We start from the raw sequence: 15,403 nt of genomic DNA, 5'->3' as shown, positions 1-15,403 counted from the left end.
TTGATGTATCCCGTCTGACGAACTGTGATTTCGTTTCGCTGCTTGGTTAAATTCATCCCAAGACTAGTTGACTGCTCCAAGATCCAAGACTTCGAAAGTTTCCGAGAGATGTCGTCCGAAATCGGAGATCCAGTTATTCCGCGAAGCGACAAGAATGACGTCCATGTAAACACAAATTAGGAACAAATCCTTTCCAATGCCCTTGAAGTACACGCAGGGGTCCGCTGAAGATTTCCTTGCCCAATACTTGGACAGTTCTTTTTCGAGTTTCTTGTACCAGCAGCGTCCTGCCTGACGTAAGCCGTACAGTGCCTTTTTAAATAAGCAAACCTTGTTTCCTTCGTTCAAGGAATTCAGCATTCTAAAGCTTTTCTTCTGATGTCGCTTTTTCAGTGTTCCTCAAGGATGATTCTTTTCAGAGCCTCGGTCGTTGCTCCAGAACCTCCATGTAGACCTTCTCCTCGAGCACCCCGTTCAGGTTGCTGAACGCCGTTGCGATGTCAAACTGATGCACGGTCATCCCGTTCTCTACTGCGAGGGCAATAATAGTTCAAACTGAGCCGAGTCGCGCCACGAGCGCGAAGGTCTCCCAATATCAATCCCAAATCGTTGAGCGAATCCTTTCGCAACCAGTCGAGCCTTTCTTCGAATCACCTCTCCGGCGTACCCGTATTAGTTCCGCAGAACTATTCGACCAAGATGACCTTTTGTTCCTTGGGTCTCTCGGTGATAATCCAGGTGTCGTTCTTTAAGATGGACCTGATTTCGGAGTCGATTGCCTGGTACCATTCAGCGGCGTAAGGGCTATGGACAGCGTGGTCCAGTTGTATTTCGGTGAGATACGCGTTTTATTCGACGTAGTTCATAGTATGATATTCCTTTCTGGGTCTCCCCCTGAGACCGGTCCTTATTATTCCAGGTCTTCCTCGGCCTCTACGTGGTAGATCGTTATCGCGCGCCTTCTTGCGCGTCTTCTTCGGGGACGTCCTGAGCATCATTGTCCTCGTTCGGCTCGTTTTCTCCGTTATTCTGGTCGAGTTCATCTTCAACCTGATTCTCCGAGGAAACGACCATTTCCACCTTCGTCAAATCATCGTCATCGTCTCTCAGTTCCACATTTGCGATATCGTTATTAGACGAAGTTCTCGGAATTCCGATGAATTTCACGTCTCGAACGATGTTTATGCGTTTCTTGTCTGGTAGCCAAACCCGATAGGCATTGGATTCCTCTGAGTATCCGACGAGAATGCTCATCATTGAACGAGATTCCAATTTGCCTTTGGACGGTGTTCGATCGAGAACGAAACGTGTGATCCGAACTCTCGAAAATAACTTACATCTGGCGGGTTTCCTGTCAACTTCTCGTCAGGCGTTTTTCCTCAAATACTGCTCGACGGACAACGATTTCGAATGTAATTCGCCGTATTTATCGCTTCGCCCCTGAACGACGCAGGGAGCCTAGATTGGATCAGGAGACACCTCGTCATATCCATCAGGGTGCGATTTCTTCGTTCCGCCACACTTCTGCTCTGGTGTGTGAGTCACGGTCAATCTTCGTCCGATGCCGCTTTCCTTGAGAAAAGCGTCAAAAGGTTCATTCAAGTACTCCTTCCCGTTCTCCGACTGAAGGAACTGTATCTTACACCCATGACGATATTCAGCAAGAGCCTTGAACTCCTTAAAAGCACCAAAGACCTGATCCTTTCGTTTAAGCAGGTATATTGTTCACCATCGAGAGTAATCATCGATGAACATCAGTACATATCTCGCCTGACCGTTGGACTCGACACGCATGGGCCCCATAACGTCGCTGTGAATTAACTCCAGCAGCTTCGAATTTCTTGTGGAGTTTTTCGGAAACGGCGTTTTCGTCATTTTTCCCTTGAGACACGTTTCAAAGTCAAATTTCAGCTGTGATTTATCAAGTTTCATGCCGAGTACCGAACCGATCCGATCACATTCGACGAGGTCGCGAACGTTGAGGTGACCCATCCTCTCGTGCCACACGGCGGTTAACATTTTCTTGTCCGTTTCCTCGCTAATTTCGACTTTCGCGATACATTCATCGTCTACCTCCCGCACGTAGTACAGACCTTTTACGCGATCGGCGATGAGTAAAGTATTACCGGCTTTATCGATAACTTCGGCTTTCTTTTCGTCGAAAATCACTGTGCAACCTCGATCCGACGGACAGTAAGTTCGTACGGAACCCGGAGACGCGTAACACTTCGCGTACTTGTACATTTTTCCAGCAACTCTCGACATCCGTGACTATAGACACGGATCCTTTTCTCCGTATGGGCGCTGATGCCGCGTCGTTTGCGAGCTTCACGTTTCCCTCACAAGGTTCTACGTTGTTTACGAAATCAACGTCGTTATTTTCCATGTGAGCTGTGCAACCGCTGTCCAAACACCATTTTTCGTGACTTCGAACGTTCCTCGCTTCGATCTCCGCGGCGGCATATGCGAACTCCGTTCCCGCGAATGAACTAACTTCGTCCGCGGTATTCTCTCTGTTGATTTCACTCTTTTTCGACGCCGTACAATCCGCTGCTTTGTGAACTACTTCTCGACACCGATGACACTTGTATTTAAATGGTTCTTCTTTTTGTTAACCTCCCCCTTTTCCTTTTCTCTTGGGGTCATTCTTGTTATATTTTACTCTTCCCCATTGCTTCTTTGCGAGCATCGCGCTTGATTCATCGTCGCACGTATCGTTATTTCGCGCGTCGTATTCTTCCATGATCTTTACACGCAGAGATTCAAAGTTCGGAAGCTCGTCGCGGGACTCGATCGCTCACCAAAAGTTTACAAAGCTCGATGGAAGATAGAGAGCAGCAGGATCGCTAATAAGTCGCTTTTTATCTCTACATCTATCTCGCTCAATTTGACGGCCGTATCAAAGAACTTTCGAAGATGTTCACGCACGTCACCACCGTCTGCCATTTTATGCTGAATCAACTGTCTCAGTAGCGTAGCCTTTCGTGCCGGCTCGCTTGATTGATAAATTGATTTTAATTTTAGCCACACTTCTCGCGATGTATTACAGCCTTTTATTAGCTTCAGCTCTAACGGTTTAATTGAAAATACGATGTCCGATTTAGCCTTTTTGTATTAGGTATTTCATCTTCTTTCCGCTTCGACTGATGCAGCGTTTCCCGCAATTACTTCCGATTTCACTTTTCACTATTAACATAACCCCACTCGTCGTTTTTTATCAGAATAGCTTCTATCTGAATTTTCCAAGTGTCGTAATTTTTTTGCTAAAAAACTCGATCCTCACCGTATTCGACGATGCGATTTTTCGTCGTTAGGATTGAGATGCTTCCAGAATCGTTCCGACGCAACGGTTACTTTCAAATCACGTTTCTATTCACGCTTCCGTAAACTTACTTTTGCACTCTTTTCCGTATTCCTGGGCCCATAACCTATTGAACAGGTATCGCAGGGAGGGTGCAAAAAGTAGATTACCACGTAGATTACTATTTAATAATTATATGATTTATTAATATCACAAAAATAAAGTATTAGATGAAATGATGAGCGTCGTATGAAGCAGCGGCGAGGAATAGGACGCGTGACACGTGCACGCGAGGAACGATAAGAGCTTATCGAAGAAGAACGCGAGAAGGAAGCACATAGTGATCGGTATGCTTTGAATCGTCACGCGGCGCGAGTTACAAACTTTAACTGCATTCGCCAATACAAGGTTAATTATTTTTGATAATAAATAAAGTAACAGCGTTCTATAAGCATCAAGATTCGATTTAAAAACGCCGCATTTATGCGATAATATATATAGATATACAGAACGCTCGACACTCGATGGCCAAAACGAAAAATTCTCGCTACTGAAAGAAAAAATATAAATTGGCCAGTCAAAAAGGTCTAAACTTTTGAATTTTAGGTAAAAATTTAAAAATTTGATTTAAGGGTAAATAGACGACGCTGAATCTAATTTTTGCAATTTTTTCGCTATAATTTTTTGCAATAAAATGTGCCGTTTTTGAGAAAAAGGGTAAAAAAGGGTAAAAATGGATAAAAAATAGACTTATCATAGAATCTAGGCATTTAATCAAAAAAGTTTCAAACAAAAGGTGTAGAGAATTAAAAAATACATAAAAAGTATACTACGGTTTATCTTTGTATTTGCAAATAGAAGCGAAAAAAAAGTTAGTAAAAGATAATTGTAAGAGTGGGGGTAAGTCCCGCCTCTCCTTCGGTTTTTACACGTGAGCGGGCTAGTGTGCGTGCGAGCATCCGTGTGTACTAAACACAAACGAAGAATCATCGGAAATCTTCGGGTCTCTCAGCCATGAATGCCAGTGCGACTGAAAGAAGAAACCGATACTACCTACCTTGCCGACGATCGATACTTTAAAAGTAAAAAACTGTAACTACTGACGGTCGATATTTTTTACAGTAGAAAACTACCGCTACTAACGGTACATAAGATAAATGTAAAGAACTACTATTACTGATATGGTGCTTAAGTGAGTCTGCCACTAGTGTGGCATTAGCGAATATTTATTTCCAGGTCGATACGCTGCTGTAGGGTATTTGGCTGCAGTGTCTAGTGGAAGTTAGGAAAAATTCCTTAGTAGGCAAGCTAGTTGGAAATTGCACACGGCACACGGTACACGGTAGAGCTTTACCTGGGTGCACACAGCCAGCGGGTTGCCACTTCTTACTCTTTCTTCTTTCTTATTTGAAATCAATTTATATTTGTAATGTCAAAACAATATAAAAAATTTCAAATTTAATTTAAGTTGCAAGAGAGAGAGAGAGAGAGAAAGAGAGAGTGGTATCATTACTTATAATAATAATAATCGTAAATACTAGTGAATTTCACATAACCTGTAAAAATGTACACAAAACGATAAAAATCTGTGAGTATGTGAGGTGTATCGTTATTGACATTTATAAACAATTTTGGTGAAGCTGTAATAATAAGTTGAGTGAAAAAATAAAACAGGTGAAAACATAGCAAAAGGTAAAATACCGACCCACAAAAAATGTTGGGCAAAAGACCGTGATACATCGGCGAGGTAAGAATGGTTATATTTTTTCTACATTCCCTAGAAATCCTGAATGGTTAGTAAAATCAAAAATAATATATTAAAATATAAGTAAATGTGCAAAAACTTCCTATTTTAATACTTAATTAACATTATCTGCAGGTTTAAAGAATAGTTAAAAATTGTAAGAGTATAGGATTACTTAGGTCTATCGATATTTAAGCTTTCAACCTTAAGATTTATTTGTAGTTTCCATTTTAAATCAGAAGACTACAAATTAATAAAAAATGGAAAAAGTTTTAATGAAAACGCAATTCCCTCTATTTTAGAGAAAACACAAGGCCTCTAATAGATTTAGATCTCGAAGAGATTTCATTTAAGACATGCGTAATTTCTACAAGCTGTAAGTAAACTTTATATTAACTAAAAATAAAATAATAATTATGTAAAATGACACAAAATCCCTTGAAAATAATTTAGCAAAATATCTGATTAATATGTTATTAGGAAATTTTGTTAATTTTATATTTATTTTGTAGCGCTACAAGTGCCAGTTTACAACTTAATGAATTCGAACAAATATTCATACTATAATATGTTCAAACAAATTAGAACTGAAGAGCCTGCTGTAATGTTAAAGTTAACACCAGCTTCAAGAAAATAATCTTTTAGTTCTAACAGAACTATTTATCCAGGAAGCGGAACTTTATTTATTAAGAGTAATTATCTGAAAAGCTTTAATATAAACATGATCGATAGTGAAATTAATACTATATAACATTTCTTATCATAATTAGGAATGTTAAATTGGAAATCACTGTAAAACTGTAATGATTGTATTAACAGAGAAGTTACGTTTTATCGCAGCCAGTAGAGGTTCACCGCAACCTTCCTTCAGCAATCAAAAGTCCTTTGAACATCATTCGTGAAAAAGATCTTATTCAGCAACGGTAAATTATAATATTCTTGTTAAAATATAAACTTTATTTAAATAGAAGAAGTAATTAATTACATACATTTTGCAGGATATTGAGGGCTCGTTTACGTTAAGCTCGCCGTCAGCAAATAAAAAACGAATCGTTCGCTATTCAGGTAATAATATTTTTATTTGTAACCTTAAACTTATTCTTTATTCATTGTCTTTCGACATGTGTTACTTGCTTTTTATAATATAAACTATTAAACTTCGCTTGTGTAAAGAAATGTTGAAAGCTTCATGTAAATGAAATCTGCAATTTAAAAATTGTAAATGCATGAATAAAAATCAAAGCTGATTTTTTTAAAACTGTTTACCAAAATTCGTCATGAGAAATGGAATACGAGGGATAAATTAATGAATGTAGGGGGATATGCACTATTGGTAAGGAAATACAATTCCACTGTTGCATCTACTAACGACACGATGATGATCTTCAAAGAAAACATATCAAATAAAAGTAGAAGTCATGACAGGATTAATCCGAGTGAGATGTACATTTTATTTGTTGTAAAGTTGAAAAATGTATTTCACAGGTACAATGGTTAGCAGCGAGAGAAGTCTTTTTAAGTTAAATAAAATTATAAACTCATATACTTTGAAAGATTGAAGTATATTATAAAGAAAAGAAAAAATATAAGAGTAATTGTTTATAATTTTTATTTTGTAAATTATGAAATTGTATATTTAAATGCATAATTCTATAAATCTGCAAATAGGCCCTAAGAAAATGTAAAAGATTGAAAATAAAATCTTGATATAATATTTAAACAGTAATCAAATAACTATTATAAAAAATACTAATAAAGATTTTTTGCAAAAGTGTGCGTTATAGTACTTTATTTGTATATTTTGTAATTATAGTTACTTGTATTGATTGTACATACAACTTTAATTAATTATATAAGTAAATAAAAACAGTTTTCTGATTTAGATTCTGTTGAACGTAATATTCATTTGTCAATAATGATCAAGTTGGTCTGAAGAAAGTCGTGATAAGCCCGAAGAAAAAAATTTTATTAACGGCTATTTCAAAAGAGAAAAGAACTGTTTGCCAATTAGAAAAAAAGCTCATCCAAAAACAAGAAGTCATTAACAGTTTGCAGAGCTGTACCAGCAGCGGCACTTCTTCAGTTCTTAATAGTGTAGAACCTCCAGCACAACAACAGCAAATCCTGCAGATGGAACACAACAATGGTAACAAAAAGCCACAGGGTCATCGTTATTCGGTAGAGCAAAAAGTAGTAACATAAAAAAGCCTGATTCGAGGCGTGATAGTAGCTGCTGTAACGTTAGTTTAACGTCTGATCATATTAACCTTTTGCGGTCAGCGACATTTTCGGCCGGATTAGTAGCAGGTCGTCGCGATTTTCGCGCATGTGTCGGGCCCGTTATAGGTACAATAAAATTACCTTTTACATAAATTATCTTATAAAAATTGTTTTATTTTGATAGTTTATCTATATTTATACCATTAGAAATATAATTATGTAATTTTAATCTCTGTATTTTAGTTTTGTATGATAATTTAAAGAACATTGTCCAAGACTCAAAAGAACCGTTTACTAATTCTAATCTTATCTCTGTTAAGATGTGTTATTTGACAATTGATACGAAAGGTATCAACAGTTAAGGAACATTCTCAAATACCTATACGGCATTGCTATTGTTTATAAATAAGGCAATCAAACATAAACACCGTTTAGGCAAATCAAAAATAGTTAAACTAGAATTTTTTTGGGCTACAATCTGATTTTTTGATTTAAGTGTAAATTAATGACGCTGAATCGAATGGTGCTAATTTTTTTGCAATCTGATTCCGGCGTCTTTAGAAAAAGGGTAAAAAATGGCTTTATCTTAGAATCTAGGCATTTAATAGAAAAAAGTTTCAAACAAAAGTTTTAGAGAATTGAAAAATACATAAAAACGTTTTAAAGTTCATCTTTGTATTTGCAGAAATAAGCGAAAAAAGATGGTAAAAGATAATAGTACGAGTGATGACAAGTCCCGCCTCTACGTCGGTTTTTACACGCGAGAGAGCTAGTGTGCGAGCGAGCGTCCGTGTGTACTAATCACAAAAGAAGGATGTTCGGCAATTTTTGGGTTTTTTAGTTATGAATGCGAGTGCGAATGAGAGAAGAAACTGATATTTCTCTCTTTCTATTTATTAATGCAAAAGAGAGTATTTTTTTCTTGGCCATCGATTGTTGAGCTTTCTGTATACGAGTGTGAGTGAGAGTGAGAGAAGATAACGATACTTCTCTCTTTCTTTTGTTCATGCGATAGAGAGTATTTTTATAAAATACATAATTCAATAGGAAAAATATTTAAATTTTAAATTTCATCTTAAAAAGGATACGTATTCAATTAGATATACAAATAATTTTTTTAAGGCAAAATATTTATATCAATTAATTATACTAATTAATTTTATGTCAATGTTAATTTCTCGCTACTAGATAATAATAGTTTCTGTTAAAATAAATTATTGTTTTTCTTTTAATAAAGGTTAACTATTTTGACAAGAAATAAAAAACGGCGAGCCATAAACATCAAGAAAGAAAGAAATATCGGTTTCTTGTCCCACTCGCACTCGTATACAGAACACTCAACGATCTATGCCAAGACAAAAAATACTCGCTATCGTCTAAACAGATAGAAAGAAAGAAATATCGGTATCTTCTCTTACTCTTACTCGCATTCATAACTGAGAGACTCGAAAATTGCCGAAGATCCTTCGTTTGTGTATTAGTACACACAGCCGCTCGCACGCACACTAGCCCGCTCGAGTGTAAAAACCGACGGAGAGGCGGGACTTGTCCCCACTCTTACAATTATCTTTTACCATCCTTTTTCGCTTATTTTTGCAAATACAAAGATGAACTTAAAAACATTTTTATGTATTTTTCATTTCTCAACTTTTGTTTGAAACTTTTTTCTATTAAATGCCTAGATTCTAAGATAAAGCCATTTTTTACCCTTTTTCTTAAGACGCCGAAAACAGATTGCAAAAAAATTAGCAATATTCGATTTAGCGTCGTCAAATTACCCTTAGATTTAAGAATCAGATTGTAGCCCAAAAAGTTCTAGTTTGGCTTGTTTTTGACTAGCCTATGTTGTCGCCGCCCAGGCGCCATCCGACCTGCGGCACGAATAGCAGTGGCGCCGGAGAGGCGTTTTCTGACCGCGAAAGGTTAAACCTGGCAATAATATTGTCATCGATGAAAGTATGGTTCCATGGAGAGGACGTCTGGGTTTTCGTCAATATATCCTAGGGCAAGCGACTTAAGTATGGCGTAAAATTATACAAATTGTGTTTGCCGGACTGTTAAACTTATAATATCAAATTTATGCCGGGAAAAATGAAACGATCATTGAAAAATCACATTCTCATGATGTAGTAATGAAATTACTAAATGGCTTATTATTTGAGAGCCGCATAATATTTATTGATAGTTATTATACAAGTGTCCCCTTTGGGTGAAGAGCCTTTAGAAAAAAATACATTTATTTGTAGTACTGTGGAAATAAACAAAAAATTTCTAGAACCGCAGGCAAAACAAAAGCAAAAACGTGGTGCAATTATGACTTTCGAAAATCTTAGCGGTGTAAAATTTCTGAAATAGACTGACAAAAGACCAGTTTGCATGTTAACTACCTCAAAGAATCACCAGTGTAAATTTGTGCAAGAAACAAATGGCAAAGTAAACCCCGATGCTGTTTTTGATTATAATATTGCAAAAAATGGTATTTATTTATGAGATCAACTATCGGGGTATAACAGTTGTTTACGAAAAACCATTTTACGGTACCGAAAACTAATAATACGATTAATATGCGGAACTTTCCTCGTAAATGCCTGGTATATTCATAAAAGATGGGGCACTAAAAATATGAATTTGTTACAATTTAGGGAAGTTATTATTCATAACTTTTTGGCCAATAAAGAAATATAACGTCATATACCATCACATAATCATGTTCTTCAATCATATGAGGGATCTGCAAAAGAGTCCCGTAAACGATGCAAGGAATGCTATAAAAAATTGTCCAAAAAAAAGGGCAGAGATTATGACACTAACAAAACTACAAGAGTTATGACGTATTGTAGGCATTACAAGGGTCAGCCAGCACTTTTCTTGACATTTTTTAACAAACTACACACAAAACAAAAAATAATGAATTTATAAATAAAATAACATTGAATTTTTATGTTAATTTTATCGAATTTGAGTTATATTTATAATACTTAATTATTATATTTATGTTATTAACACTAGATTTCCTAAGCAAGTCATTTTGACTGCTTTTGAATTTCAATTAAGAAAATAATTATTTATAATTATTTAAATAATTACACAGCATCTTATAATTTTGTGACTTTTTCTACAACATATAAATGGGTTAATTAATCATTGTTTTTGCCCCCCTCCTTCACTTCCGGTATATATATGTGTGTTATACCTATATTGCCGAAAAGCAGTCATTTTGACTGCTTGGAAAAGACCAGTTCGGATCTTGATTGGAATAACATGATAACATACAAGTTCATGATAAATTGTCGATTTCGACATATACTTGATAAGTTGCAGTATTTCAATAACTAAAGTTATTATTATTGTTATTCGTACTTGTTATTCGAATCTTTATGCCAGGCCTGGCCACGCGCTTTGTTCCCTTTGAACACGCTGTAACGTAATTCAGATGGTAAGGACGATAACTAAATGTATGATCTCATACTGTAATCGATATGGCTGCGCACGTGTCGACTTTGGTCAGGCCTGCTTTACGCACTGCCAGTCGTTTTAACACGTTGTTCAGTTGATTTCTTTCGCGCCTTAAGTTCATAAAAGAAATGTCCAACAGATGAGAACTATTAGAAAAGCTAAGAGATATAGGTGAAGAGTATTCCGATATAAAATCAAATGCAACGAGATGGGAACTATCATCTGAAGATGAATCGGATCATATTCAAAGTGAGACATCTGATGCTGAAGAGAGCGATGAAGAGGCGATCACCAACGATGATAAAGAAGATGTCATCAATGTGCCCAGGAAAAGGCGTAGGGTGCTAATTAGTTCAGATGAAGAACCTGAAAATACCTCTCAGGAGGTATGGTGGTGTATGGTGTGTGGTCGAAATTTGACGAAAGCGGTATTCCCGGAAGGCTACCATCTACGTATATTTTAAGGGTGTGACAGGGCCAACAGGCTTTGCAAGAAGAAACGTTATAGCAAATAATCTTGTCAGTGCATCTCGTTGATAATAAATGATTATATTATTAAACATATAAAAAAGTGCACAGAAGAAGAAGTCCGCCGAATTTTGGATTACCATTGGATAACTACACTGCCGGAAATACGTGCATTTATTGGCATTTTATATGGTCGTGGAGCCTACGAGGTAAAAAATTGAAAACTAAGTAATTTATGGTCAGTCAAGTGGGGTAGTGAATTTTTCAAAAGAACTATGTCCCCAGATAAGTTCAAGGAAATTCTATGATTTATTCGTTTTGACAAACGAACTGAAAGAAGTACACGCATCCGAACAAATAAATTTGTCTTGGTTTTGGAAATATAGGACAAGTTTATTGAAAACAATCAAGCTTGCTATCAACCAGGCCAAAACATAATAGTTGACAAACATTTATTTCTAACAAAAGCTAGATGCAAGTTTATACAATAAATGTCTAATAAACCGAATAAATTTGGCATCAAATTCTGGCTTGCATCAGACGTTACTAGCAAGTACGTGTTGAATGGTTTTGCTTACTTAGGAAATAATGAACAACGACCATCGTCAATGCTTCTAAGCGAATACGTTGTTCTGAAACTTGACGAACCATATACAGGCTGTGGAAGAAGTGTCACGACCGACAACTTTTTACGAGCATGTAACTAGCGACGAAACTATTGGCCAAAAAAATTACATTAGTTGAAACTATTAGAGGAAATAAAAGAGAATTACCCAAAGCAGCTAAAAAATCGAAGGATAACATGCCTTGTTTTTCCACTTTCCTATATAGATCAGAAAATTGTGTCCTTACAATATATAAAAGCAAACTGAAGAAAAGAGTGGCTGTTCTAAGTTACAGGCATAAATTTGTTAAAATTTATAAAAGTAATAGAAAAATGTCACCAGATTCTATTTAGTTTTATAATAAAACAAAATTTGGAGTTGATATGACAGATCAAATGGCCAGAAAATATACGGTGAAAAATCTAGTTCTCGTAGATGGTCCCTTCAAATATTTTTTAACATTTTAGATTTGGCTGCAATAAATGCTAGGATCCTTTAAAAAGAAGTGACCGGAATACAAATAGAACGAAATCAGTTCCTGTTTCAATTAGCAGAACAGCTTTCCGCCGATTACACAACTAAAAGAGAGAAACATTCATCACAATAGGAAGACCCACAAGTATCAACTGCAACATCTTCAAATACAACAGATTCTACCAAACGAAAAATTTGTCAAATACGACTTTGCCACAATAACAAAACAAATAATATTTGTTAAAAATATAAAAAGTATGTTTGCGAAAGATGTACATCTAAGAAGACTTGCACTTTCATTTGCTTAAAATGTCCAGATATTTTAAAAATTATTTTTTTTCGAACAGAAATACATTTTTTTTATTGTTAATACTTATGAATAACTTGTTATATGACTGTTAGTGATATAAAATATATTAAAAATTACTGTCAAAAAAATTTCTTTGCGCATTAGTTATTTTATCACAATGCAGTCATTTTGACTGCTTTCAGGCAATATAGGTATATACTAAACTCCCGTCTTTCTAATGTTAAACAAAACTTATGTTTATAATACGTTATTAATTATAAATGTTATTAAAAATAAATGTTTTTAATGATTAAACGTTAAATTTTCATTATTTTCTTTTTTTTAATAGCACAATCGAATGCGTACCAACGCTTGTACGCACCGCCTGATAAGACAGTCTAGTGCGGGCCACCGGTGGTACGCGCCTGCGTGAACGTGTTAAAAGAAATATTAATAGATCCGAAAAAATTTTAGACGTTTTTAGACTTTTAATTTCTGAAGAACTTGTAGGGTTGATTGCGAGGGAAACTAATCGATATTGGTCTTGAAAAAATAATAAAAACATAAATATGTCAGATGGAACAGGACTAGCCGAATTATATTGTTTTCTTGCTGTGTCATTATTGATGACACGCAACAAGAAATTATCATTTTAGCAGAGTACTGGAGTAAAGATAAACTTCTACGTAGCGATATCATTGGAGAATGACGAGAGACCGTTATTTCAAATTACTACAAATGCAACATTTCTCCGATGATGTTGCTTTTACTAATGATCGTTTGTACAAAATACAAAATGTCGTGAAATATTACGAAAAACATTTAATGAAACATTTAGCCTCATCAACGGCTATGCATTGACGAAAGTCTGTTTTTGTATAAAGGGCGGCTTACTTTTAAGCAATACATACCATCAAAGAAAAGCAGATTTGGTATAAAATCGTTTATTTTGAGCAACTGTAAAACAGGGTTCGTGCAAGATTTAATAATTTATGCCGGATCATCTACAAGGGTAGATATTGAAAAATCTGGAGCAATAGGGGAAACCTTTATGAAACCGCATCTAGGAAAAGTCCATACCCTTTATGTAGATAACTGGTTTGAAATGAATGTAAAAAAAAGGAGAAAAAGAATGCCCAAAATTGACAAACAATTAAGAAAGGGGGAGGAGGCAGCATTTAGATCATCCGATAACTTATTAGTCATAAAATAGATGGATAAGAAAGAAGTGTACATGCCTTCTACAATGCATACAGCAGAATTTAAAACGGTAATCAGGCACGAAGGAGAAAAAGTTATCCAGAAAATGTATGCGTGTTAGACTACAATTCAATGGGTGCAGTGGATAAAGCGGATATGGTCTAAGCACTGTGAAAACGTCACGGAAACTTTGAAATGTACCGGAAATTTTTCTTCATTTGGTGGACATTTGCGTCGGAACGCTTATTGTCTATACAAACATAAGATGAAAAACCGATATCTATGGCAAAATTGAAACTAATTAGGGAGATACTGGAAAGTATCATGAATGTATAAGTCATCCACACCGAACGAGGAGTAACCATCCATTGAGATTATAGAACAACATTTTCCGTCGGTTTATAAATCAGTAGGAAAAAAACCAAGAAGAAGAAAATTTTGTCGTTTGCCATGCGAACGACAAAAGACGCAAAACTGTAATGTAGTGTAATGTAATAATTGTTTGTCGACCCTTGCTTTAAAATTTATACTGTGAATTGAATATTGAAAATTTTAATATGTTATTGGAATGTGTTTGTTGTTTGCTTTGTATTTTGTTATTGTAAAAAATGTAATTTTTAATTTTTTAATATTTTTTTGATAATAATAGCAAGATTTTCAATTATGTTAGTTGTATAAAATTAAAGAATCGTAAGATCCGGAGAATAACGAGGCTGCACCGAAAGATGTAAGTCCAAACACCAGTTTAGCTAAGCGCAACATGCACACTTTATGGCACAATGCTCCGTATAGTGCCGCTACTCCGGCGGAGCACACTGCCGTAGCGAAAGGTTAATTAGAACACCTAACTTAATTAAAAAAAAAAAAAAAAAAAAAATTCTGAGGTTTTCCATATAAATTTATATATTTCTTCTTCTTTTTTTAAAATTTTAGTTATTAAAAAACTAAATTATAAAATTTTTACAAACAAAATGTTAAAATCAAATAACTTATAGAGTCCTAGCCCGCTTAGATGAATTTTATAGAAATGTATTTATGTAGTTTGTATTTATGTGTTTTTAATCATGTATTTCAGCTTTTAATGAGAAAATCTCACGTTTCTCCCCCTCTATACTTTCTGCCTTCCCATCTAGGAATGTGCCCAGATGCTACTCGTATGCGCAAGAAATGGTTAGCATAGGTTCAGTTTTAAATTTTTCCTTTATCAGCGGCTGTCAATGTACCAGTGGTTGCACGATGTACTTTGCTATGTACGTATTAGGTAGTGTCTACCGTACATCGTTTTTCGCGATAGTTTATAATTATTGCATCATTCAATATTTGAAGTATAACTGTAAAATCATTTATGAGATGAAAAATACGAATATTTACATTCTTACATTTAAATTAAATTTTAATACTTTTTTTTGTTATAAAATCGTATTTATTAGTAGAGTTGCCGCATTTATTTATGGAATCTCTGATATACTCGTATATTACTAGAATGCACATATACTAGTAGGTACCAGTGTTTGGGAATAAACATTCAAATCGAACGGCGCCACGTGACAGATGTGGCGTGATGAAGTCACGCCTCTTTTCCCAGCATTCTCTAGAAAAATCATCGTAACGCCGGCTTTTCCGGCAGCAATCACAGTACATTCAAA

General features: G+C 35.5%; 1 pseudogene; it reads left to right on the top strand.

Annotated features, from left to right (window-relative positions):
• Positions 1 to 9,397: 9,397 nt before the first annotated feature.
• Positions 9,398 to 14,592, top strand: LOC122525705 (annotated as a pseudogene).
• The last annotated feature ends 811 nt before the right edge of the window (positions 14,593 to 15,403 follow it).

This window comes from Polistes fuscatus, unplaced genomic scaffold (assembly GCF_010416935.1).
Source record: "Polistes fuscatus isolate 324 unplaced genomic scaffold, CU_Pfus_HIC Scaffold9, whole genome shotgun sequence".
In the NCBI taxonomy this organism is placed as follows: Eukaryota; Metazoa; Arthropoda; class Insecta; order Hymenoptera; family Vespidae; genus Polistes; species Polistes fuscatus.
Note: the sequence above shows the minus strand (reverse complement) of the source record. Positions and strands in the feature narration are given on the sequence as shown.